Source organism: Ochotona princeps, chromosome 10 (assembly GCF_030435755.1).
Source record: "Ochotona princeps isolate mOchPri1 chromosome 10, mOchPri1.hap1, whole genome shotgun sequence".
Lineage (NCBI taxonomy): Eukaryota > Metazoa > Chordata > Mammalia > Lagomorpha > Ochotonidae > Ochotona > Ochotona princeps.
Window position 1 is genome coordinate 63,968,922 of NC_080841.1, and position 25,956 is coordinate 63,994,877.

Consider the following 25,956-nt stretch of genomic DNA (forward strand, 5'->3'; position numbering starts at 1 on the left):
GTCCTCTCCTTGAAAGCCCCGGGATCCTATATGGGCGCCGGTTCTAATCCCGGCAGCTCCACTTCCCATCCAGCTCCCTGCTTGTGGCCTGGGAAAGCAGTCAAGGACGGCCCAGGCATTGGGACCCTGCACCCGCGTGGGAGACCCGGAAGAGGTTCCAGATTCCCGGCTTTGGATCGGCACGCATTGGCCCGTTGCGGCTCACTTGGGGAGTGAATCATCGGATGGAAGATCTTCCTCTCTGTGTCTCCTCCTCTGTGTATATCTGGCTGTAATAAAATGAATAAATCTTTAAAAAAAAATAAACCCTGCTATTCTGTAGTTTGAGGTCTAGAGATTGTTGGATTTGAGCCCCTCTACACCACTGGCAACAACGGACTTTCAAATCTTAATCCTTGTGCGGCACTTCTCTGTATTGGCCTGCCTGGCTATAACAGCACCACAGGTGGGACATTGTTTGGCTTTATGAATGAGCAGAATTCCTTCAGCCAACAGTGACTATTTCTGCGCCTAAATGCTACCAAATACATCTTTAGGTTTTGGTAGGCAGATACGACCATGGCTTTGAATTTCACTGTTGTTGTGTGTTTTGGTTCTTAGTTGTAATCAGATCTCCTTCAATTCATGGACTCCAGTGACTGTAAAATTGCCAGTACTGAGGCATATCCATACTGTCCACTTCATGGGCTCATACCTTGTCGCACCATAGGCTTTGCTTTTGGACCAGTCTGTTTACCCTGACCATGCCCCTTTTCTCATTAGGCTGATCTCTTCACCACTGGAGGGTTGTATCAGCTTTGTTGTTAGAAAAGGATGGCTTCATTTCAGAGTGTTGTATCAATGTTCTCTTCCTGCAATATCTCTTAAGCTGTGAGCTTAGGTATAATTTATTCATGTAAGTCATTCACTAAAATTCAATTTTCACTCTCTTGAAGACATGTTCTTCACATGTGTGAGATTCTAGAATCACCATAAGAGGGTCTGCTACACTCTCCTTGCTATAGCAATCTTGGCCTTTTTACTGTGATGCTTTCACATCTTGGGACTTTCCTGACCCTGTAGGGACTGTACCTCCGGTACTGGTTAATCACTAGAGATAGCAAGCAACTCGCCCCTGGAATGTGGCTTTCATGTACAAAGCAATAAATCCAGCAGTAAGACTCTGAAATGTACCATTTGCCAGGGTGTTAGGCTCCCATCTGCCTGGAGTCTTCCTGGAGCCAGGAATCAGGCCGAGTACCAGAGACGGGCCTATTCCCTAGTGTGCACAGAAACTATTCAAACCATCCCACCACAAACCCGGGAATTCCGCCCCACCTCCTGACTTCCCAGAAAGCCTGGATAAGAGTCTCTTATTCATGTTCCCTTTGCCCCTTCTGCCGTAGCAGATCCTCACGGTTTTCTAGGAGGCTCACCATTCCTTGGTTTGTTCTCTGTCCTGTGAAGTGTGACACTCATTAGGCACTCCTTCTCATCAACCGGATTCATTATCCCAGAATAGTAGAAGATCCATTTTGAAGACATTTCTCCAGAAACGTTTTCTTTCTTTTTTAAGATACACTTATTTTTATTGAAAAGTCACATTTACAGAGACAGAGACAGAGACACAGAGAGATCTTCCGTCTGCTGATTCACTCCCCAAATGACCACAATGGCTGAAGCTGAGCCAGTCTGAAACCAGGAGCTTGGAGCCTCCTCTAAGCATGCGGGCACAGGGTCCCAAGGCTTTGGGCCATCCTCTTCTGCTTTCCCAGGTTACAAGCAGAAAGTTGGGAGGGAAATGGAATAGTCGGGATATGAACTGGTGTCCGTATCGCATCTTGGCACATGCAAGGTGAGGCCTTCAGCCGCTGGGCTACTGCATTGGGCCCTCATTCTTTCTCTATAAGGGAAACATTTGCAAACCAAATTGGAACAATGTGTGAACTCCCTTTTGACATGATGCACACCATGTTCTCTGTGAACTATCAAATTCAGGCAGAATTTATTTTGCCACTTAATGATTTTTAAATAAACTTAGAGTTTGACAACTGTCACCATAGTCTAATTGTAGAACACTTACGTCACCCTAAAAAAGATGTCCTAAGTGCACAAGGAAATTACTGATCTGCTTTTTCCATCTCTGTAGGTTCACCATTTCTTGACGGTTCTTATAATGAAAAGATGCAATGTACATTTGTTTTTCCCTAAGAAGCATTGCTTGTTTGATTTAGCATGTTTTTGAATCTAATCCTTGCTACAGCATATATTAATGCTTCGTTTCCTGGGCCCAGCGACGTAGCCTAGTGGCTAAAGTTCTCGCCTTGAACGCCCAGGGATCCCATATGGGCGCCGGTTCTAATCCCGGCAGCTCCACTTCCCATCCAGCTCCCTGCTTGTGGCCTGGGAAAGCAGATGAGGACTGCCCAAAGCTTTGGGACCCTGCACCTGTGTGGGAGACCTGGAGGAAGTTCCTGGCTTCTGGCTTCGGATCGTCGCAGCACTGGGCGGTGTGATCACTTGGGGAGTGAATCATCAGACGGAGGATTTTCCTGTCTGTCTCTCCTCCTGTATGCATATCTGACTTTTCAATAAAAATAAGTAAATAAATCTTAAAAATGCTTCATTTCCGTTATTACTAAAGAATATCCCTTTGAATGTACACTGAATTGTGTTCAATCTTTCCTGGCTGATGGAAGTAGACAGGAATGTTTAAGTGTTTCAAACTACGTTACTGTGTTTTGTGTTTTTAAGATATTTGTTATAGCCCTAGCACAATGACTCAATTGGCTAATCCTCTGCCTGCAAGTGCCAGTAGCCCATATGAGCACTGGTTCATGTCTTGGCTGCTCATTTCTGACCCAGCTTTTTGCTTGTGACTTGGGAAAGCAGTGGGGAATGGACCACAGCCTTGGGACTCTGCACCTGCATGGAAGAATCAGAAAAATCTCTTGGCTCCTGGTTTTAGACTGGCAGCTCAGATCTGACCATTGCTGCCACTTGGGAAGTAAATTAGCAGATGGAAGATCTTTCTCTCTGTCTCTCCTTCTCTCTGAAAATCTTGCTTTCCAAGAAAATAAATAAATCTCTCTCCTTTTTAAAAAGATATTTGTTATGACAGGGTAGGTCTTTTCCAACCGCTAAGATGCCATATTGGAAACTTGTGTTGCATAAAATACAATGCCTGGGTACAGGTCTTGCTCTGCATCAGATTCCAACTTGCTGATAGTGCATATCCGTGGAGGCAGCAGGTAATGGCTCCTGGATGACTCAGGGTGTGTTTACAGCTCCTGGTTTGGTCTGGCCCAGCCCCAACCTTTACAGGCATAGGAGGCGTGGACCAGTGAATGGGACCTCTCTGTATCTGTGTCTCCCCTCTCCATCTCTCAAACAAGCAAAATAATCAACAATACTTTAAATGATATGGACTTTGGGGCCTGGAGCGGTGGCCTAGCGGCTAAAGTCCTCGCCTTGCATGTGCCGGGATCCCATGTGGGAGCCAGTTCACGTCCCAGGTGCTCCACTTCCCCTCCAGCTCCCTGCTTGTAGCCTGGGAAAGCAGTCAAGAATGGCCCAAACCCTTGGGACCCTGCACCTGCGTGGGAGACCTGGAAGAAGCCCCCGGATCAGCTCAGTTCTGGCTGTTGCAGCCACTTGGGGAGTGAATCAGCAGATGGAAGAAAGATCTTCCTCTCAGTCTCTCCTCCTGTCTGTATTTCTGACTTTCCAATAAAAAATATTTTAAAAAAAGATATGGACTTTGAGCATAAATTGACTCACTTTTGATCAGTGCTTAACATGATCTGTGTATACAAAATATTTTTTTCTCTGTCAGAGAATAACTCACACAGCCATGACTTCATTTATAAGACCTGATAGTATTAGCCATTTGTAAATATAAAACACTGCTTTCCTTCACAATCTTGAACAGCAAATTTGCAGAAAAATCTGTGTGACTCTGAAATGGGACCAGCTCTCAGCACAGATGGTGGTGCACTATGAAAATTAAAGGAGTGATTTGCCATGCTGTAGATTGAAAGTCTCTTTTATATTATTAAGCAATAATATTACTGAATGGTTCCTATTATACATCTGGCCAGCTGACATACACAGACAATCATGAAGTTCTAACCGTTTTATCGTCACGTTTAACCTACATGACATTGAGAGTGAGATGACTGAACCGTGATGGGCCTGATTAACACTGATACGAGTGTGTGTGAAATAAAAGAGGCAGAGAAAGAAAAGGAGAGAATGTGCTGGAGAGACAGAGAGAGAGAGAGAGAGAGACAGAGAGAGAGGGAGAGAGGGAGAGACAGAAAGAGAGAGACACACAGACAGAGATGAAGAGATAAGGGAGATGTGAATGAGAATACAAAGAGGCAGAGGAAACAAAAGAGCTACACACACAGAAGAAAGTCTGGTGTTATTCCATAACACATAGCATGGTGTTACTCCACCCAAGGATTTGTTTTCAGTTCTTCTCAGTAGGAAGTGACTTTCTTTGTGAAAGTGAGTCTAAAACCCTACCCTCCTTGCCGTAGTAGACAGAGGGAAGCAACTTCCTTAGAAAGGATACAGAAGACATAACACTATGCCCAGGCCAGAGATCCAGAATTCATATAAACTCTGTTCAAAATGTTCTAAAACCTGCGAGAGAGAAACACAATTTATAAAATAGGGGGTATTTATTCAGACAGTACTTTGAGCAAGTGAATGAGCCCAAGACTCAACTCTGAAATGAACACTGAAAAAGGAAATAGACTTTTAGTGTGGATGAAGCCAGGGAATGAAGAGGATATGGACGCAGTGTAATCTTCAGGCGTCTTTTCCAGCAGAGATGGCCCAGCAGTGCTTGAAGACCACGGTTGTCACTCCTCCTTCACTGAGAAGCAGGGAGCACATACACTCATAGTCTATTCCGCAACCATAAAGCTTCTATTCTGTTGTGTACTGTAAGTGGTTTGCTCTTGCTTTGTTTTCAGGAAGCCCCACTTCAGCAAATTACTTTATGTGTGCTATGTTGACATCAGTAGGTAGAGAAGAATCTGATGTCAAAAGAATACAAGACATCAGTGGGCAGAGCCCAGGTAAGTCTGAGCGGTGCAGTGGGTACTTACTCTCCCAGTTATGTGACTGGACGGGAGAACCTGTGCCACGCCAGGCTGCCTGCTGGGGACCCTAGCGCTCTAGCTACTTCTCCTGGGTAGTGGGAGGGTTTGGGGCTTGTGGGCAGCCCGTGCTCCAAGTGGCACTGGGCTCTGCCTGCTGGTCACCCGGGAGTGAGCTCTGGGGTCTTGGGAGTATCAATTACTGCCTAGAGACATCCATGGATAAGGCCACTGTATGTGTAGGTGAGGAATGAATCATGACGGGGACTCAATGACAAAACTACTGTACTTGTAGGTAAGTGAGGGGACTGAGAACTGTTTTTCTTTTAAGATTTATTTATTATAAAGTCAGATATACAGAGAAGAGGAGAGACAGAGGAGAAGATCCTCCGTCTGATGATTCACTCCCCAAGCAACCACAATAGCCAGTGCTGCGCTGATCCGAAGCCAGGAGCCCAGATCCTCTTCTGGGTCTCCCATGCAGGTGCAGAGTCCCAAGGCTTTGGGCTGTCCTCGACTGCTTTCTCAGGTCACAAGCAGGGAGCTGTATGGGAAGTGGAGAAGCTGGGACCAGAATTGACGCCCATATGGGATCCCGGTGCACGTTCAAGGCGAAGACTTTAGCCACTAGGCCACAGTGCAGGACCCTAACTGGTGATTTTGAGACAAGAGATTGAAAGATTTCTATGGATCAGACTGACTCACCAGCCCACATGGGAGTCCTGAGGTGGGCTTGTTAGCTCAGAGCATCACTGACCACCACCCGCCACTCCACACAAAAGCTATGGCTGGGGGCATGTCAAGCAGCTGGATCCCAGCACCAAACTGAGTGTTGGAACAGGGGATGGCTCACATTAGGCAGGGCCATGACACTAACCAGCACACAAAAGAACTAGGTCCAGGGGTAGAACCTGGTGGGGGATAAGTGGGCCCAACCCTGTGGAAATATAAGTCCCGCTGATTAACTCAAGAGTTGGGGTGATAGCGCAAGAACCATGATAAGGAGTAACCCAGACCAGGCCAGAGAAAGATACCCATGGGCATACATTTGGCATAGATCGGGAGCAGACCAGGCTGAACCCGTTCACATCACCTGCTGGCGAATCCGAGCACTAGAACAGAGTTTGGGTCGGGGTAGGTTCGGTCACGACACAAATCAGTGCACATTAAGGAATGCCAAGGCAGGGTGAGCTGTACCAGATGTGGTTGCAGCGCCCAAACAGCACACATGAGAACCAGGGAGGAAGGGGGCAAAGCCAGCAGGGGGAATTTAGGCTCCCCTGCTGGAGCTCACTCTCACTGGAGAGCATGAGTTGGAATGGGAGCAGACCAGACCAGGCAGGGCTACACCACCTGTGGGCCTCATGTGAGCTATATCAGGGAAAATCCAGGTTGGGCTGACTGTTCCGACTGGTGCAAGCAAAAATTAGAGTGGGTGAGGGTTGGTTGGGCTTAGCCGCAGCATCAGCTGGCAGTAAGTGACACTGGGGGCTAAATCTGTCAAGTTAAACTCCAGAACCACTTGGACAGTGCATAATCCAGGAGTGGGAGTGGCCTAGGAGGGAGATAGTGGACACCTCCCTCTTAGGTTACCACTCCCACTGGAGAACATGAAAACCAGGACAGGGGCAGGGGTGGCAAGACAGAAAAGCACCTGCCACTATGTATGTGGGCTGGTTAGTAGGGTTGGTTTGGTTGAACTAGGCTTCAATGCTCATTGACATGTACGAGAGCTAAATGGGATGTGGAACAGACTGAATAAGTCTGCAGTACATACTGGCAAGCAAGGGAACCCGGTAGGGGACAGGCCTGGTGGGGGTTATGGGGAGTAGCCCCAACTAGGCTGCAGCTCCCACTGGTTTATGTGAGGGCCAAGTATGAAGTGAGCAGGAACCCATTGGTTCATGTGGAAGACAGGGCTGGAAACAACTGACCCAGCAATTGCAACGATCAGCATGTTTATAAGCTGATTGGGGCATCGGACTGTGCTGGACCCTGTACTGACAAATTCACACAAGAATCAGGTCTGGGATCACCTCAGACAAAATTTCTTTGGAGATCCCTACAACTGAACTGCTGATCTCAGAACCCCAACCATGAAGAGACTATGTCAGCCAGTGGATTCTGAATAGATTACATCGTGATTGGTACAGCAATATTGGCAGTAATTCAGAACTGTTCAACTATCAAAACTGCTTGAGCAGGACCCTCGGAGTGTGCCCCACATCGGGGACCTGGGATGGGTGGGAGGCTATTTCTCCCCTGACCCCAGATACAGGGGAAAATGATGATATTACTGTGGAAACAATGGTCTTACCCACTTCCCTGTAGCCCTTGGCCCTTTGTGCCCTAATCAACTATGTAAGATTATAAAAAAAATTAAAATAATTTTTGGATTAAAAAAATGAAAGAGTTGGGGTGGTGATGGGCTGAACTAGGTGTGAACACGAACCCACCAATGCTCACAGGTATTGGGGCCAAGAATAGGCTGGGCAGGTCTAAGTTACAGCACCTCTATGTGCATCCTAAAACAGGGTGTGGGCCGGGCCAGGCCAGGCTATGCCGGGCAAGGGCCTAGCACCTGCTGGCACATGTGAGATCTGGTTCTGGGAGTGGCATGAGTGGAGGAACTGGGAAACTCACCTACGGGGTCATAGCTCCCATATGGTCCAGAACAAAGGGTCGGGCAAGCTGGGCAAAGTAGCCTCATCCTTTGGCAAGTGTATGGTTTGGTTTTGGAAGGAGGCGGGCCAGGGAATGGTAGTATGTGCACAGGCTAATTTGGGTGACAGGCTGTGCTGGATCCTGTATTGGCAAACACACACAAGAATCAGGACGACCTCAGATGAGGCTCTTTTGTAGATTTCCTACCAATTAAACTGCTATACTCAGAACTCCAACCATGGAGAGAACTGCAGATTCCAAGGTCTGATTGTCAGTGCATGTGTCAGAGCTGGGCCTCCTCAGTGGCTCAGACGGAGCAGTGGACAGCTATCCAAAAGCAAATGGAGCATATGGCAGTACATTGAAGCCTCCAGAGGTCACCTGGTACTATGACAGAGGAGAAAAGACAGAACAAATTGATCAACTACTCCAACCAAACATCCATCAGCAGTGAATACCAGGGCAGATGGAAAGTATAAGTTGGACCGCAGCAGCCAGTGGGTTCTGGAGACCTCTCATTGCAATTGGAGTGGCGGGATCAACAAGAGTTCAGGACTGTTGAACTGTCAAAACCTCTTGAGAGCTTCATGGTGTTGTAAATTTCTATTTTTCCTCCTGTTGTTGATTTTATATTGTGGCTTTTCAATTAAGCAAAGGTATGGTAATGGAGACTATCATATCCAGATGTGAGGATGCAATGCAGTATGCATCTCTACCTCCAGATCAAAGATGAACTCCCAATGAAACTGTCTGCTAGGATGCTGGAGTCTCTGCCATTGTCCATGCTTGCAATGATGTACATATGACTGTTTATGAAGAACTATACTATGGTAACAATGTAGGGGAACTCAGTGAGGGGGGAAGGACTTGGGGAGGGGGTAAAAAAAATCTCAGGGGCTATGGAAATGTATCATAAAATGATAATAATAATAAAAGTATAAAAATTATATATATAGAAAAAAACAGTATAAGACATTAAGTTAAACGCTCCTTCAGGAATCTGATCCTTTAGAAGATGGTCGTTGAGTGAAGTCCTGTGGTATACAGGGATATTGCATTGTTTTTCATAACCATCATCACTCCATACTAAGTGTTTCTTTTCATCTAACGAAGCCAATGCTTGCTTTGGAGAGATGTGAATTATTACTCTAAGCTCCTTGAACAAACTCTTTAAGATGATGCTGGAAATGATTAATATCTTTTCGTACTGAGAACTCCCTCTGGATATGAAGGTTCTTTGTTTATAGACAAATTGGGCTGATTAATTATGAAGGTAGAAAAACAGAAAAAGACAAATAAGAGAAATACTTACTTCAAACTTACAACTCAAAGTCCAAAGTTTTAAGGACAATCCAATTTAACTTTTAATGGAATAACCAGGATTTAATGTCATCATTAAGGGATATTGATTAGTTTTAAAATACCTTTTTTTTTTTTCCCTTTTAGAAAGGGAACCTGAGAATGTCACCATTCTGCAATTGTAAACTTAGTGATAAAATGGAATTCAGGGTTGAACCGAAGTGATTAGGGAGTTAGTTATCTTCACTGTTTTTCCTGAAGCAGGAATTTCCTAATCATGAGAAACAGGGTCATTTTGATTCAGGTGACTCCTTCAGATTCCTTGAATTCTCTACTTAAACAAAGCTGTCTTCAGATCACACAGTGACAAAAAAGAACTTCCAGTCATAGTCCAACTGGTTTGTACCATCCACTTTGTTGAGCAAAGACACCTGAAATATTTGACCTTTTGATCATTGAAACTCTTTTCTAGAAAGGAATTTATATCCTTAAAGTCTCTGTTTACAAAATGTTTGTGCATGCAGTGGGAATCATAGACTTCATCTATTGTAGAAGATACAGACAAGCTCATATTGATAAGGTTTGCAAGTGGTATCAAAGATAATGTGTAGAGCCTAATATGATTGTAGTACAATACAATGATGTAATATGATTCACAACAATACTGAGGATCTTACATTAGAACTGGCAAATATTAGATCTCAGTAATGTGTATATATTTCAATTTGAGTATGTCGTATCGAGCTTTCTGTTTTCTCGAAGGATTTTTTTCCCTCAAGTGTTGTGACATTGGACTGTTTAAAACTATTTACGCATTTCTAGTTCATATACTTATCCTAGTGATCTCATAAAGAAAGTCCTACTTGGATTCTTATTTACTAGAATACTGTAATAGAACCAGGAGTGGCAGGCGCAAGGTTGTCTGAGCCCATACCATGTGCCCTTAGCTGCATTCCCTGCTGCTACTCATGCCACCCTGGTACATGCTCGTGTATCAATTCTGAGTTTTGGAATGTAAGAATAAATAATGTCTGGATTAAAAGCTTTGGCTTTGGAGCCAGACATCAGTTTGGACACAGTTCAGCTGCACACCAGCTGGTCAACTTCTTGAATCTGGTGTGGTTTAGGAGTAATGTGTACATTTATTGCTCTACAATAAAAGGTAGGTATTTTATTCTAGAAGGAGAAAACATACATAAGATTATATATTTCAAAACTGAAAGTTACAAAAAGCTAAAGTTCTGGAGGAGAGCATTCAACTATCAAACATTTGGTTTACTATCCAGAATTGAATTGAACTTTTGGAGGGTTGGAACTGTTGAATACAGTCTATAATAATTTTTTATCAGTTTCTATTACATTCTGGATAGTTAATTCCTAATAATAATTAAAACATATTTTTGACTGAGTATGTTTTATAGACCTCAGGTGATGTGATTGGGCGGGCCATCCTCCGTGGCTTTCCCAGGCACATTAGCATGGGGTGGATCAAAACTGAAGCCTATGTGATTCTAAACAGTGCTTCAAGTTGATGCTTTACCCACTACACCACAATACCTGCTTCAATTGCTACATTAAAAAACTTATTAATACATACAGAACAGATTTTAGTGAATTTTATAGATAAAATTTCAAAAATACAATAGCTTCCCCCTTTCCCTTTTTTCCTTTTCTTGCAATTTTTTTGATAACATACTTCCAATTTATAATATTGGTATCAAATAAACAAAAAACTTTATAAAGTACTTGTTTCTTTGCTTATTTTCTTCTCTCACACCCAAACCTATGCTCTCAGAGTTGGAATATTGTTTTGTTTTCCATTGATTTTTAATGAATTCCTTGAAGAATAGCTGGCATATAGCACAAATTTTATTTATATCAATGCAGATGTATAAAAAAGTGAGCCTTTTGAATGACTGAGCATGAAAAGCAAAAGTTAGGATGGTTGTTCCATGCAAAAAAGTGCACTAATTGGCTACTTTTGAATTTCACAGACTAGCAAAATATTTAACATTGTGGAGAATACCAGAGATGGACAACTTTTAATTATGCGCTTAAGGATTTTAAAGTAAGCAAACATCTTTCATTGGCTGTTACTAGAATTTCATAAAAAGGATTTTCAGATTGGTTCCAAGAAACTCCCAGGATTATGAAGTCAGGTTGGGGTGTGTGTGTGTCCATGCATGTGTTAGCATGTGTGACAAGAATCTGCATAAGCAAAAGGAATATCTTATTGAATACCTTATTTTTTTTAAAATTTTTTTTAAAGTTTTATTCATTTTATTACAGCCAGATATACAGAGAGGAGGAGAGACAGAGAGGAAGATCTTCCATCCGATGATTCACTCCCCAAGTGAGCCGCAACGGCCGGTGCACGCCGATCCGATGCCGGGAACCAGGAACCTCTTCTTGGTCTCCCACACGGGTGCAGGGTCCCAGTGCATTGGGCCGTCCTCAACTGCTTTCCCAGGCCACAAGCAGGGAGCTGGATGGGAAGTGGAGCTGCCGGGATTAGAACCGGCGCCCATATGGGATCCGGGGCTTTCAAGACGAGGACTTTAGCTGCTAGGCCACGCTGCCGGGCCCTATTGAATACCTTATTCTGGATGTTTCTATGAGGGTATTTTCTGGGTGAGATTTGAATTTAAATTAATGTTCACTGAATTGAGCAGATTTCCTTCCATGATATCCAGCAAGATGCATTCAAACAGTTTAGTGTTTACATGAAACCAATACTGTTCTCTACCAAGAAAGAAGTATTCAGGGTGGCCATTTAGCCCACATTTCCAGGCAATGCTTTGGACACTTTTATGGAGAGAGTGAATTTAGGGAAGGGGGGATCAGATAGGCCACAACCTGAATGATCAGCTCCAACTGATGACAACAATGGGGACAAAGGCTGCAAACAATACGGGTTATGGAAAACTGCTGCATATGAACGTGTAGCAGCTGACTTAGAAGGCGTATTAATAATTATGATATTCATTAAAATAAACTGACTTCTTCCCAAGCCTAGTAACCACTGTTAATCTTATTCTCAGAAGTGTACTACTTTGGATAAATCCTTTATTTCTTTTACTCCATAGTTCATGCAGAAAGTAGCCCTCTCCTAAGGACAAGAAGCCAGCATTTGGATCTAGCTGGCTGGGACAAATATTCGGTGATTTTAAGTTTATTGGACTGTTCTCTATTCCCATGGTTTCACTGTGGTGGAATAATTCACTATGCGTGACAGCTCTTCATAAATGTTTCTGAACACATTACTGGACATTACGGAAGACTGCTAAGGATTGTTGCTTTTACATTTGTTGAGTAGTACGGATAGTCAGTATCATGCTGATTGAACTAGCAAGACTTTAACCATTTGACTCATAAGAGCTAATAATGCATTGGCTTAGCCATTTGGCCATTTCTGAACAAAATTTCATTTCACTTAAATAATCATAAATAAAGGTTTTATTCAAGTAAATGAGTTCGGTCTTTATTCTATCATCCACTCCTAGTTAGTGTGATTTAAAATTCTTAAATGGTTGAAATGTGTACCTTCCAAGCAAATGTTTTTGTTGTGTTGGAGAAAGCCATATGTAAACTTATTTTTTTTTAAACATTTATTCATTTTATTACAGCCAGATATACACAGAGGAGGAGACACAGAGAGGAAGATCTTCCATCCGATGATTCACTTCCCAAGTGAGCCGCAATGGCCGGTGCGCGCCGATCCGATGCCGGGAACCAGGAACCTCTTCCGGGTCTCCCTTGCGGGTGCAGGGTCCCAATGCATTGGGCTGTTCTCAACTGCTTTCCCAGGCCACAAGCAGGGAGCTGGATGGGAAGTGAAGCTGCCGGGATTAGAACCGGCGCCCATATGGGATCCCGGGGCTTTCAAGGCGAGGACTTTAGCTGCTAGGCCACGCCGCCGGGCCCGTAAACTTATTTTTAAAAAGTGTTTTAGACATTCAGCGCTCTCATGAATGGGTTACATATTCTCCTATGCATTACTTTTCCTCATGAGGATAATAACTTCGATGACTTTGACAAATTTATGTTGTATGAACAGCTTTCCCTGAAGGCATTAATTCCCTTTAAAAGTTATTAATTTTTTAAAAAGAGTTACAGGCACACACACACACACAGAATGAGTACTACCATTTGCTAGTTCATTCCCCACATGGGTGCAGCAGTGAGAGCTGACGAGGCTGAAGCCTGGGGCAGGCGCTTCTTTCTAGTCTCCCCAGTGGACTGAAAGAAGCCCAAGCACTTAGGCTCTCTCCTGATGCTTCTCTCAGGCCATTAGCAGAACGTGGAACAGCTAGGGCACAAATTGGTGCCTATATGGGATGCCAGCATTGCAGGCAGCAGTTTTGCTCACTACATTATAGTGCCAGTTCCTGAGAACAGTAATTCCAACGAAAACAATCTGTCCTTGCTTGTGGCTCCTGGGAATGTAGGTAGGAGGTGTTATGGAAGTTGAAACAGGAAGGTGAAGGAATGGAGAAAAGATTGAGGACCAAGGGGCGATGCAGTCAGATGCGGGTCCAAACCACAATTCCTGTGGCAAATTCTTATTACCCAAGGACAGACTGAGGCAGCAGGACTAAGGAGTGAAGGTGGCCATGCTAATCTGGCTTGAATGTTGTCCTCATGGCTTCACTTTGCAGTGTGGCTGGTGCCCTGTAGAGGAGTGAGGTAGCTAAAAATAATGTGCCCAAGTTAAAACATGGAAAATGTATTGTCTGTATTCACAAAAAACACAGTAAAGTGTCACGTTAGTAATTAAATGTCCTATACCCTTCAAGCCTTATTTCTAGAGCTATCACCTCAGGCCCTAGGCAATGCATTCAGATGTTATCTGCTTTTTTCAATAGGCCTCACAAAACTCTTTGGCTTTGAATTCTCCTAAAGATACCAAGACAAGAATTTGACTTCAACAAGATTACTTGGGAGGAGATCCTAGGAAAGATTGGAAGAGATCTGAGAAGTTCAGAAAGTGAATGGGATGCACCTTGTAACCCACTTCCCACATGAGCCCCTGCAGAAAAGCCCACCTAGCACATCAATGTACCACGTAGTCAGCTGAGGAGCGTAAGGAGAGCTGGGCATTTACTAAATCCCTAGCTGGATTCATAGAGGGTTTAGTAAAGGATAAAACTACTCTTGAGGCAGGGAAAAACGCCTACAGGTATTGTGAGTGAGCAGGTTTCCACGTGTGGAGCTGAATTTGGGGGACGTGGGTGGATACTTGCAGTCCACAACAGTCAATCCCTTCACTGTTCAATCCTATTCAAATCCACATGAACTCACCCTGTCCTGAAATTGTGTCATAGCTTCTTGTGTAAAAGGCCACAGGAGAGTCGGCAGGGATCCCCACATTCCTCACTGACGTTCTCAGATCGTCAGGGATCTTAGTCTCTTCCTTCCATTGCCATTCACTGGAATCGTCTTTCCTTTAGTGAAGACCTCTGCTTTTATGGTGGGGTAACCACCTCTTTATTCTTGAGGGAACCACGTTGCTTATCATCATATTTTTTTTTAGCTCTGGTGGCTAGAGTAGCCCATTAATGAGAATCACCAGCGTTCTTTACGATGTACCTCACTGAATTCTTTGAGTTTTAAACATACTCCTCTGTGTCTGTCTGATACAGCAGTAACCCTGTGTCCTCATGGTAATTAGAGCCAACTACGCCTTCCTACTTAGTAGCAGATCTTTGCTTTGCTTTATAGTTTGCGTAAGGTTTGCTGGATCCTGTGACACCTGCTCCATGTCACTACTTCTGGAATCACAGTCATTTGGTGCTCAAAAATCACACACTCAGATTCTTCAGGCCAGGATTTATTTTTCAGATATCAGATTTGCTTCATGTAAAAGTCTATTCCAGTACATCATAGATCTGGGCTATACGTTTTCTTTTTGGAGACTAAATGGCATCTCTCACTCCATCAGGTCAAATACTCTGTTTACACATCAATCGTCTCATACAGAGCCCTTTCTTGCTGTGAACCGCAACCAGGCCCAGAGGCTTTTCAAGTCATAGGAGGAAAAGCAAAGCTGCCAATTATGGTGCATGTGGTCTTCAAAATGGAAAGAGTTTGCCTAAGTGTTAATGAGCCATAGGACAATGGTGCTTAGTAGCAGGAGTCACAAGATGTAATAATCTGGTATGCCTCAAACTTTGAACTCTTGTATGTGCTTCTCATTGTTGATCAGAAGCTTTAGAATGAGTTTTCTGAATTTTGTGTCCCCCATTTTCCCTATGTCTTCCTCAGTTAACTCTGAGGTTGGCATAGGGTTTTGCTCCTTTGCAGAGGAGTCTTCAGTAACCTTCATTTTACCTCTGTCTCGTCTTTTGCTCTTGATCATTGTACTTCTAGTTATCAGATTCTTATCCTTGGGGCAGGTTTCTAAGATGTGTCACCCATAGGTCTACAGTTCGATTTTACTTATTGTCGTTGGTACACAACTCTTTGCTGGCAGTCACTTGTGCCACTACCTCCAGCGAGTTGCAGGTCTGGGTTCTTATGTTAGATTTCACAAAGAACTCTGTAGCCCTGACTCCTGGCTCACCAGTCTCCACCTCCTGTGCTACTGTGTTAAGGTTGCACTGTTGTCTGTACAACCTTTCTCCCACTTCTGGTTGGAGCAGGTCTCAGGATTAGGGAGACACCAGGTGTCCTATATATAACTAGTTTGTTGGTGGTGCTGATGTTGCCGGAACCTGTGGCCGTTAGGTCTGGTACCACACGGACCTATTTGACCCATACGATGCCAAAGTTGGTATTATTTTCCTGTGGGACCAGTGCAATCCACTGAACTCAGTGAGTTCTTGCCGAGCTCAGCACATGAGCAGTTCACTGTTGTCCCCTGCAGTCCTAAAACTTTTGCCACACTGTACAAAATGGCATCTGACTTGATATGTTAGCCGTCAGGTCTGACGGCCACCCAGACCTGTCTTGGGTGGAACCTGTAGAATGCCATGTTGCTGCAGTTCACTGAGTCAGAAGTGAGTTCACTCTCAGCTCAGCGTATGCTCAGTCATTTCCCTTGCCTTTGCCTCGTTATGCATAATGGTGCCCAATTTGGCTCTAGGGGGCTGACTGGGCTGTGGAATCCACCCTGTTCTCGCACTGCCTGTCTGTGATCTGCTGCTCTGTCTCTGCTCCTGGTCAAATCAAACAGGCCATCAGGACAGACAGTTCTTTGTCTGGGTTCACCTCCCAAGCTCCCAGTGAAAGTCCCTTCCCACCTGGTTGCTGGTGGAGTGCTGGCTGCTGGTGGAGTTCAGATCACCCTTAGCTGAATGCCGCTGGAGTATCAGCCACTGCAACACCACACCATTGTTTTTACTGCTTTCCTGTGTCTGTCAGTCTGCAGGTACCCCTCTGCTGTTGTTCTGTCATCTCTGATTTCCTGGAATGTGTTCTCTCTGCTTCATCCTTATTAAAGGTTTCTCCATCTGTTTAAATGTGTCCTTACCCTATTCTGCCATCTTGATTCTCCACAGTTTTCTTTCAATGTCTGCATATGTCTTTCAGGGCGTCTGTAGATATTATCTACTGTTTACTGGGTCTATTACCATAGTACTATCAGTAAGTTGGAGAGAAGTTGGAATGTGCACAAGATCCCAGCCCTAGGCAAGACTAGTGAGTCACAAGAGCCTGAATCCATCGCTGTACTTCATTGCTGTGAGGTGAGTTCCCTGAACACAACAAAGCTGTGTGGAGTGCTGTGATGGTGGCGAAAGTGTTCTGGGAGGCCCCAGAGGGTAGATTTGGCAGGTGCTTTGCTTACAAGGAAGTCAAATCTGTCTCTTGAATATCTAGTCTAGTTAGAGTGAAACACTGCCCCTCAGAATGGAGATGTGAGTTCATCATCCACAAAGTAGCTGGGTGATCACCATAGGTAATTGTGCCAGATTAGCAAGCCGGTGTTGTTTTTGTTGCTAGTGGGCTGGGCACTTGATGGTAGCCATAGTTGGATTATTCTTGGTGAATGGAAGTCCACGTTGTTGGGCCTATATATATCCTCTCTATCTTTATCAACAGGACTATCTTGCTAATGAGCCATAGGAAAATCATGGGTAGCTATGAAGATGTGGCTTGGTACTCATGAACAAGTTATTTATCACTTGATCATTAAACTCTCCCTCTGCTGAGGTCACTGCTCAGTGATCCTGGAATACCAGGCACACAAATACCTTCATGGATTTTGCACATTCAGAGGCATCTATCCATATATCTCTTCCCTGGTTTTCTTTGAAACCAACTTTCCAATTATGTTCCTTCCAAATACATGCTTATAAAGCCACACCATTGGTCATTACTTGTCCATTGGTCATTGCACTTCTGGTTGTTTATTTTTCTAAGCAAAATGAACAATCATGTGCACAACTTGAAGTTCTGCCCACCTGAAGGACTTCCCTTGTTTCTTAAAAGGTTTATTTATTTTTATTGGACAGTCAGATATACATCGAGGAGGAGAGAAGAGATGAAGAGGAAGATCTTCCGTACACTGATTCATTCCCCAAGTGGCTGCAACAACCAGAGCTGAGCTGATCCGAAGCCAGGAGCCAGGATCCTCTTTGGGGTCTCCCATGTGGTTGCAGGGTCCCAAGGTTTTGGGGTCCCAAGACTTTGGGATGTTCTCAACTGCTTTCCCAGGCCACAAGCAGGGAGCTGGCTGGGAAATGGAGTCACTGGGACACGAACCAATGCCCATATAGGGTTCAGGCACTTGCAAGACAAGGACTTAGCTACTAGGCTACCGTGCCAGGCCCAAGGATTTTCCTTTTTGCATTGTTCTTTGGGGATACTTCAGGGAGGAGATTCAGGTTCACAGCTGCCCACTTCTGGATGGCGCCTGTATATCTTACACACAACTATATACAAGCCAAGTCCAAGCCTTTGTCAGCAAGTTGTTTATAAGAATCCACTAAGGCATAGCTCAGTGGATTAAAAAAGCAGATAAAATCCAGAAGTAAGAGAGTAAAGATGTAGTGCTGATTTTGCAGCTGAAAGGAAACTGCTTCATGTGGGGCTTGTGCATATGTGTGTAGAAAAGCCCTTTGCCTGGTCAATAGCTGCATGCTAAGTACCAGAAGGTGTCTCTATGTTAATTTGCTCAAACAGTGAAACCACATCTGGTTCAGGAGCTGCAAGTTGAGCAATCACTTGCTTAAAATAATGATAATCCGACACCCTTCTCCAAGATACAGTTTTCTTTTGTGTAAGTCAAATTGGAAAGCTGAATGTGGATGTGGTAGGAATTAGCATCCTGCATCCTGCAGCTCCTGGATGGTGGCACTAGTTTCTGAAATCCCTCCAGGAACTCAGTATTGCTTTTCATTACTACTTTTCTAGGAAAATGTAGTTCTACTTGTTTCCACTTGACCTATTCTATTATAATTACTGTCATCCATAATCATATTACGAATGTGAGTATTCTATCATCTGCTAGTTATATCTATTCTAGTTATGCATCTGAAACTGGGCGATCAGCTACAGGATGGACTCAGGAACCACCAGACCCTCCACTCTGGAGGGCCTGAACTAATTCACCATTAATCACTTGACCTTCCTAAACTCTCACTCTGATTGGCCACCTCGACACTCTGTGTTTCCTGTAATTAGTGACAGATCAGAACCAGTGTGTGGTAGTCTCTGCAGACCTAATAATTTTCTTTCTCCACTGCACAATCACTCCAGTAAAAAGCTGTAGGCACCTTGGGGAGGAAAGATTAGTCATACAAAATTTTGGATCCTCCCTCAAGGGATACTGGCATCCTTGTTTCATTCAAGCTGTTCTGAGTCTGTAAATTGTCTCCAGTCTGGGGAACTAAGAGGCTGTGACTGCTTTTATAAGTTAGATTTTGTTCTCCGGACTGAGAACTCCTCCACCAACACAGATCTAGTGAAAGGTCAGTGGATTTCCTATCCATTTCTCTTTTAGGATTGCCATGACCAACTAGCCAGTGCCATCAGTCTGCTCGAGTCAGATTATTATGATCACTGCTCTGACTCTCCTGTCCATTATTTGAGTAGCCAAGTCTACCTGCTACTCTGGCATTTGACAGTGTCCACTGAAATGGAGGGTTCTAGTCCACTGACAGCATTCCCACCATCAGTTCTGACCAGAGGAGAGTGATTGCATAGGCTTCAAGGATTTGGGAACTTCTCTTGCATTTAGTTCTTACAGTTGTGGTAAAAATTGCAGCTATTACATGAAAAACCCACTTTAGCATTCCAATCAAGCCTGTGCAGACCTTCCTTTCCAGTATTCCAAGGCAATTCTGGCATTACAGTTTCAATGATATTGGCCATCTTTTACTCCATGAGACTACCAACGAACATAATTGTGAGTATTACTCTAACCCCTCAAGCCACAATACTGAATTTATTATTTTCTACTTAGTGGGCCTATATCAATACATATAGCCTGGTACAAATTTATTATTTTTTTAATAAAAGAGCAAATCCATTTTTTATTGATTTACTTTCCAATAGTTTCAAGCCTTGAGGGGTGTAATATCACATGGATTTTGTGTCCAATGGCCTTCAGAAGAAAGTTGCTTTGGAATTTGGCATGAACCATGCCACTATTGCTGTGAGTAAAAGCTGGCTTTCTCCAAATTGCACATTGTTTTTTTTTTTGAGGTTTGTTGCCAGATTTATCATGTAGTTCTATACTTTGCATACATGAGCACGTCTCTTGCCCAGGCAGAATTCACTTCACATTGAACAGAAGCACATTTGATTGTAGAAGTGCTGAATGCTCCGTTTGGTTCTGGAGACCTCACTTACAGTCAGCACCACAGTGTTCCACACATAGTTACCTTCCAGAAGTCCTGTTCCCAGCAGGCCTCCAAAAGCTCCAAGATAGTACAAAGAGGAAAATTGATCTTTTTGCCATGAACTCATACCCTAAGATTTATTTATGTACATACTTTACAGATTTCTATCATTCTATGTTGGAAAAACAATGCAGTTCTTTTGAGGTGCAACAGGCTATTCAACGGTCACTGTTGGTTCCTTATCTTTTAGGACCTGTTAGGACTTGAATCTGCAAGTACGTATAGGAGAAAAAAGGTGTTAGGCATCGGTCCTGAGGAACATTAAGGACATTTGGTAGGGTAGTTACTTCTAGGATGGTTGTTAGAGCTTCCTGCGGCAAAGCAGAGTTAGCCTCTTCAGATGGGGTTGGGGTGGCTACTATTACCCAAGAAGATGCGGGAACATTTGAAGGTTTCACGTCTTTAACTTCGCCGTACTTTCTGCCATGTCTCCACTCCAATGGTCAGTGTTACAGCTGCTTGTGACACAGGAACCCCATGCCAGGGTGTTGACTCAAGGCCCACTTGTTCTGCTTCTGATCCAAATCCCTGCTATTATAGATTTTAGGGGCTGAACAAATTGGAAATTTTAAATCTGTAGTGAAGGCTCACAGAGTGGAAAGGCTGGCAGAATTTCTGTATAATAGTCTAGGGATAGAGTTTGATCTTTTTTTTTTCTTCAGCTTTATCTAAAATACGGAGTTACAGAGAGAGAGGAGAGAGCTCTTCCAACTGCTGCTTCACTCCCCAAATGACTGTAGTGGTGCTCATATGTGATGCCAGTGCTTGCAAAATAAGGATTCAGCCATCTCTTCCAGGAGAGGGCACATGACAGGCCTAGTGTTCAGGGAAGTCAGATACTGGAGGTTTTCAGTCGTGTCTGCCCTAACATCCCTGTCCAAGCTCTTCGAGTTCACTAGGTCCTCACATAGCACTGGTTTGAGCACAGGCATCATGCTGCAGCTGCAAAGACTCTTACTCAGAACCAAGCCCTAATGTTCAGGAAGGTTGGCTCTTAGGATGAGGAACTTAATCTCTTTAGGAACCTCCAGAGGGTGTTCTGCTTTCATACCATCATGGGTTGACCATAGACTGGCTCCAAGGTGCCATTTACTCCCTTCAATGATTTAAGCATGATAATCTCCACTGCTGTGTTCTAAATCCTTCATCATCTGGGTTTCCATAACTGTCAGGCCTCAGGGAGAATGAACAGACTAAAGCAACCATCCCGCCTCCATTTCTTTGTAGATGAGAGTCTTAGCAACTGTCTGTGTTGCTCTCTGCAGCTGAGGAACCTAATCCAACGGTCTAAACGTGGAGATCGGCTCCCTGAAACCACAGCTTAGGCCACTGACCTGAGCTTGATTTCCTGCATAGGTTTAAAAAGTTAATATTGTTGTGTTGTTGTGCATGTGAACACATACACAGTTTGTTCTTCTAGACTACTCTTGAAAAGATTCTCTATATTCACTCCCCAAATTGATTTTTCTTTTTTGTTGTTGATGGAAATGTAAGGGTTCTTGCTTCTTTATTTTCATGAATAATGCTTCATGGACTTATCATATGCTTGTCTCCTTTTGTTTCTATGTAATTTTTTTTTCTGGCTTACATGATGCAACTAGCCTTGCTGAGTGAGCGTGTATGCAGGTGTACAATTTTTTTTAAGTAATGTCAATGTAAGCCATACCTCAGCCGAATGGATGAATCACATGTGTTATTATTTTTTTATCATAAATACATAGCATTAAAATAAGTAGATATATACATAGACATTGAACACTGAAGAAATGGCTTGATTCAGATCTCTCCTCTTAATCCCCACTATATCCACATTTACAATTTTGTTAACGATGAGCCTCAAACGTGTACTTACAGAGAGTGTTCATTCAGGTGTCATCATGTGTATGTGGCTGTGAAGTCTCCCCACAAAAAGAGGAAAGTATGGATTATAACACAGAACTGCTTGGCCAAAATGTATGTAATGTGGTGGAAAATTGCTGTTAAGGAAGCAAAACCTCATACATAAGGAGGAATAGCAAAATCAGTAAAAAAAAAAAAGTTTTCCCACAGCCAGGGATATTGGAAATGAAATCTCTGGACTCAAGGAGCCAAAGAGAAATTGCAGCATCGCTGGTTGTAACTTGCAGAAGCATAATGTTCCATCGAGAGTGCAGTAATGGGAATGAATTATGAGCAGCTGGGTAATACAATTTTACTTTATTTCAATGCATTCTGCGCCTACCAGTGAATGTTCTATTTGTAAGGCGACCAGTTGTGTGACCTTTGGGAAGTCACCTAAGCTTCTGGGTCCCTCAATTTCTCCATGGGCCACATTTAGAAAATCACTTCTGCTTCCAAGACGCCTGTGTGGAGACGTTCTCTATATTTTCCTCAGCATTGTTAGCAGGTAGTCATGTTTCTTGAGCAGACGGCTTTGCTGTTGGTGCAATAAACCCAGGGTAATCACACTTGGCAATGAGTTAGTCTGACTTTATGGCAAAGCAACATTATTATGGAGCCGAGCAGCTGGACATAAATGGTAGGAGGCAGTTTCCAATCATGACTTAAGTTAAAGCTCTCTAAAATCAAAATTGCATTTCAGTTTGTTAGTTTTCAACGTTTCAGTTTCCTACATGCTTTTGCTAATAAAGTCTACCCATAAACTGTCACCCAGCATTACTCAAAAATTCTGTGGGGACCATTTTATAAAGAAGATAAATGTATCACATCAGCTTTTCCCTCAGTGGCAGTGTCCTTTCCATAAACCTCATGGTTCTGTGATCTGCTGCTGGGCCAGGGCAATGATCACCGTCTTCTGGTAGGATGACTGCTTTGGAATGTGCTTGAGGTGCGGCACGTGAGTTTGTAAGAGTACCCTGTCAGAGGACCAGACAGTGGACACCGGGTGATAATACAGTTAGGATATGTGTATTCTGAAGATTCCTAGAGGAAGCACTAAGGACAAAGGAACAAAGTGAACAAGACCAAAGTTGGGAGCAGGGGAGCTGGCCAGTTTACTGCAGCTGTCTTATCAATTGTAGCTACATGAACTCATTACCATCAAGCATTGGTGTCTGTTCTTAAGTAGTTCAAACAAATACATCTCCAGTGGTCGTAGCTTGAGTTCTTTTTTCCCCCTGTGAACATTTAAAAACTCCTAGGTGAAAATGGAAAAGATTTAACAGGCCAGCTCGTAACACAATGGAGAGTCTTTTTGTTAAAGAACAAGTAGTCCTGATTTTGAAAAGAAAATAAAAAATATCTACCAGGGTGTAGAGGTCATCTATGGAACATTCTTGTAGATATAAAAGGAAATCTTGGACAAAAAAAGCTGAAGTAAAGATAGGTTGCTTAATTGGGGAGGGTTGTATGAGGAATCTGAGAATTTTTTGTGGGTAAAAGTTAACTTTGTTGTGAAATAAAAATGTAGATACAGAAAATCCCCCCAAAATGAACGTGTAGGTGCATGGGTTACCTTGGTACCATCAGCCCCACATCTAGAGAACGAACTTAAAACACTGTGTTGAGAAGCCATATCCACTCCCTGCATCAGGTTGTCACACTTTGGCAAGAATGTGAGAGGTGCTGTTTCATTAGAAGCTGTAGGAGGCGTGGATGGGTCTCCTTGTGCGAGTTTAATAGCTTCTGATATCCAAGCCGTAGTTCTGGACCAATTCATTCATTGGGAGTTGTAAGACAAGACTGCTCTGATTTGATTGTTTCCTTTTATGTTATTAACGATAATAATGCAATAAAGAGGTGATTTCCCGTATCTACTGTCTGATTATCCATTAGGTACCCGTGATATGCTAAATGATCCAGTACCCTCTATTAACCAGTTTTTAAAATAATGTTTTTTTTTTTTTTTTAAACTTAGTGTCATAGACATACCTATTTGGTAACTTTAAGTAAGTGGAATTACTACCTCTTCTGAAATCCAACAATCCCATCTCTCTCCTTTTGTCATTCCTTTATGTTGGCTCCTGAGTCATACTGATTTAATCCCATTTAATCTTCAACAACTTCCTCACTGACAAGGATGACAGGTGTTTAGGCTCATTACGTCTGAGCTAGAGATGGCCATTTCTCCAAAGACCTACATTGTCATTACGGGGCTATTCTTTTCTTCACTGCAACTTCTTTTACCCACATCAAGATGTGGGCATGCTGTGGCAGACTTTTAATCTATTTTGCATTGCATGGTTAATAGTCTCAAAGTGATAGTAAGACTGCCACCAATATGATGACTAAAAACAGCACATTGCTTCATCGTTGGCTGCATCCATCCCATCCCACAGGTCATGTGCAGGGTCTATCTTCCTTGGTGGTAATAAATTTGGCAAAGGCATTTGTGCTTACCCTGATCATCACTAGATCTCCCGTGTTATTATGGTGCCTTCCCCACAACTAAAACTTACATCCTTTACGTTGAACTTTGGCTGAAAAGAACAGAACACTCAGTAAGATAGAGTTACAAGTAGACAGCCTGAGGCTAGCATGACCTGGCATAGTTTTTCTTTCTCCACTGTATGTAGTATCCATTTCTACAGTCATCTCATGGCCCCCAAATTCCAGATCCAGCTATTATACATGCATCCATGCCAACGGGAAAGAGAAAATGCTAGAGAATAAGGCAAAATCTCCCTTTGAAGAGAGGTTCTGGGAAGTTGCCACTTCTGCACATATCTCATTTGGACTCAGTTCCATTTTATAAAAACCCTGCAAGAGAGGTAGCAAAATACAGTATTGATTCTGGGCTGCAAGGCCTCCAGTTAAAACAAAACATTTTTTTTCATAAGGGAGAGAAGAAAAACAGGTACTTGGGAACAACAAGCAGTCATTGCCACAGAGAATGAAAATATTTGTTGACTTTGGGTGTACATGGCAGCTTCTTCGACGAGTGAGGATGGAGAATCAGGCTAAGGTGGAAGCCTTTGTTCTCATCTCTGTGATGATAACTGCAGCCGGGAGGCAGGTGGGGCTTCCATGGTAGAGAATTGAGGAGTTATGCAAGAAAAGATAACCTTGGAGTGATGCTCATTACCAACTGCAAGGAGGCCAAGTGTTTGATGAGGAAGACAGGAGAAAAATCTTGAGCACAGAACGTCAGAGAATGGCTGGGGATATCACACTTGTGTTACAGTGAGGGCCAGGCTGCTGTACCCCGGCTTCTACTGTTAAAACACCTACACAAGGTGAGTATCTGGCGAAGATGCTGATTGAGAAGCCCACAGTCCTTTTCAGAGTGCCAAAAGTTCAACCCTGCCTCAGCTCCCGATTCCACTTTCCTATTAACACAGACTCAAGGAAGTGGGAGGTGACAGTTTAACTGTCTGGGTCCCTGCCACCCACATGTGAAACCAGCTCCTGGATTTGGCTTGTCCCAGCCTCAGGCTCCTCAGGCATTTTTGGGTATCAGTCAGCCAGTCACTGTCTATCTCTCTTAAGTAAATAAAAGCGAAGGAAGCAGGCATTTCTGTTCTCAGCTTAGTCTCCTCCAGGTTTCAGCCTCTAATTCAGGCTTATCCCCAGTCGTGTCTGGAAGTCCCACTGATGTCATCTCCACCAAGGGGGTTACACTTGGGCCTGTTTCTCAAGTTTTTTTTTTTTTTTTTTTTTCTGTGTTAGAATCACTTGAGGGACTTGTTCAGCTATAGATTTCAATGTCTCACTCTATTCAGGATTTGCATTCTGAGCCTGTTCTCTGGTATCTAGATGAAACTTTGACAGCCATTGATTGAATTTATAGTATGGGTGTATAGTTAAAGAATGCTGTTATAAAAATGGTCAAATTATGGGGAGGGGCCTAGCAGAGTTCAACCTCAGGGGTTGGGTGGCGGGAGCTTCCAGCAACGTTGTGGCTAATGGGGCTATCTGAGCCAGTTTGGACTCAATGCTTGAGACCCTAGCTACAGCTACTGCTACCATACGGTGAGTGAGTCCTGAACTTTTGGCTAGCCAGAACCCCAACTGGTGCTAGGCTCTGCCCACCAGCTGCCAGATACTGAGCTCTGGGGTCTTGGTGGTGTGGAATTGCTGCCTAGAGACTTCCATGGATAGGGCCACTGTGCATGTAGATG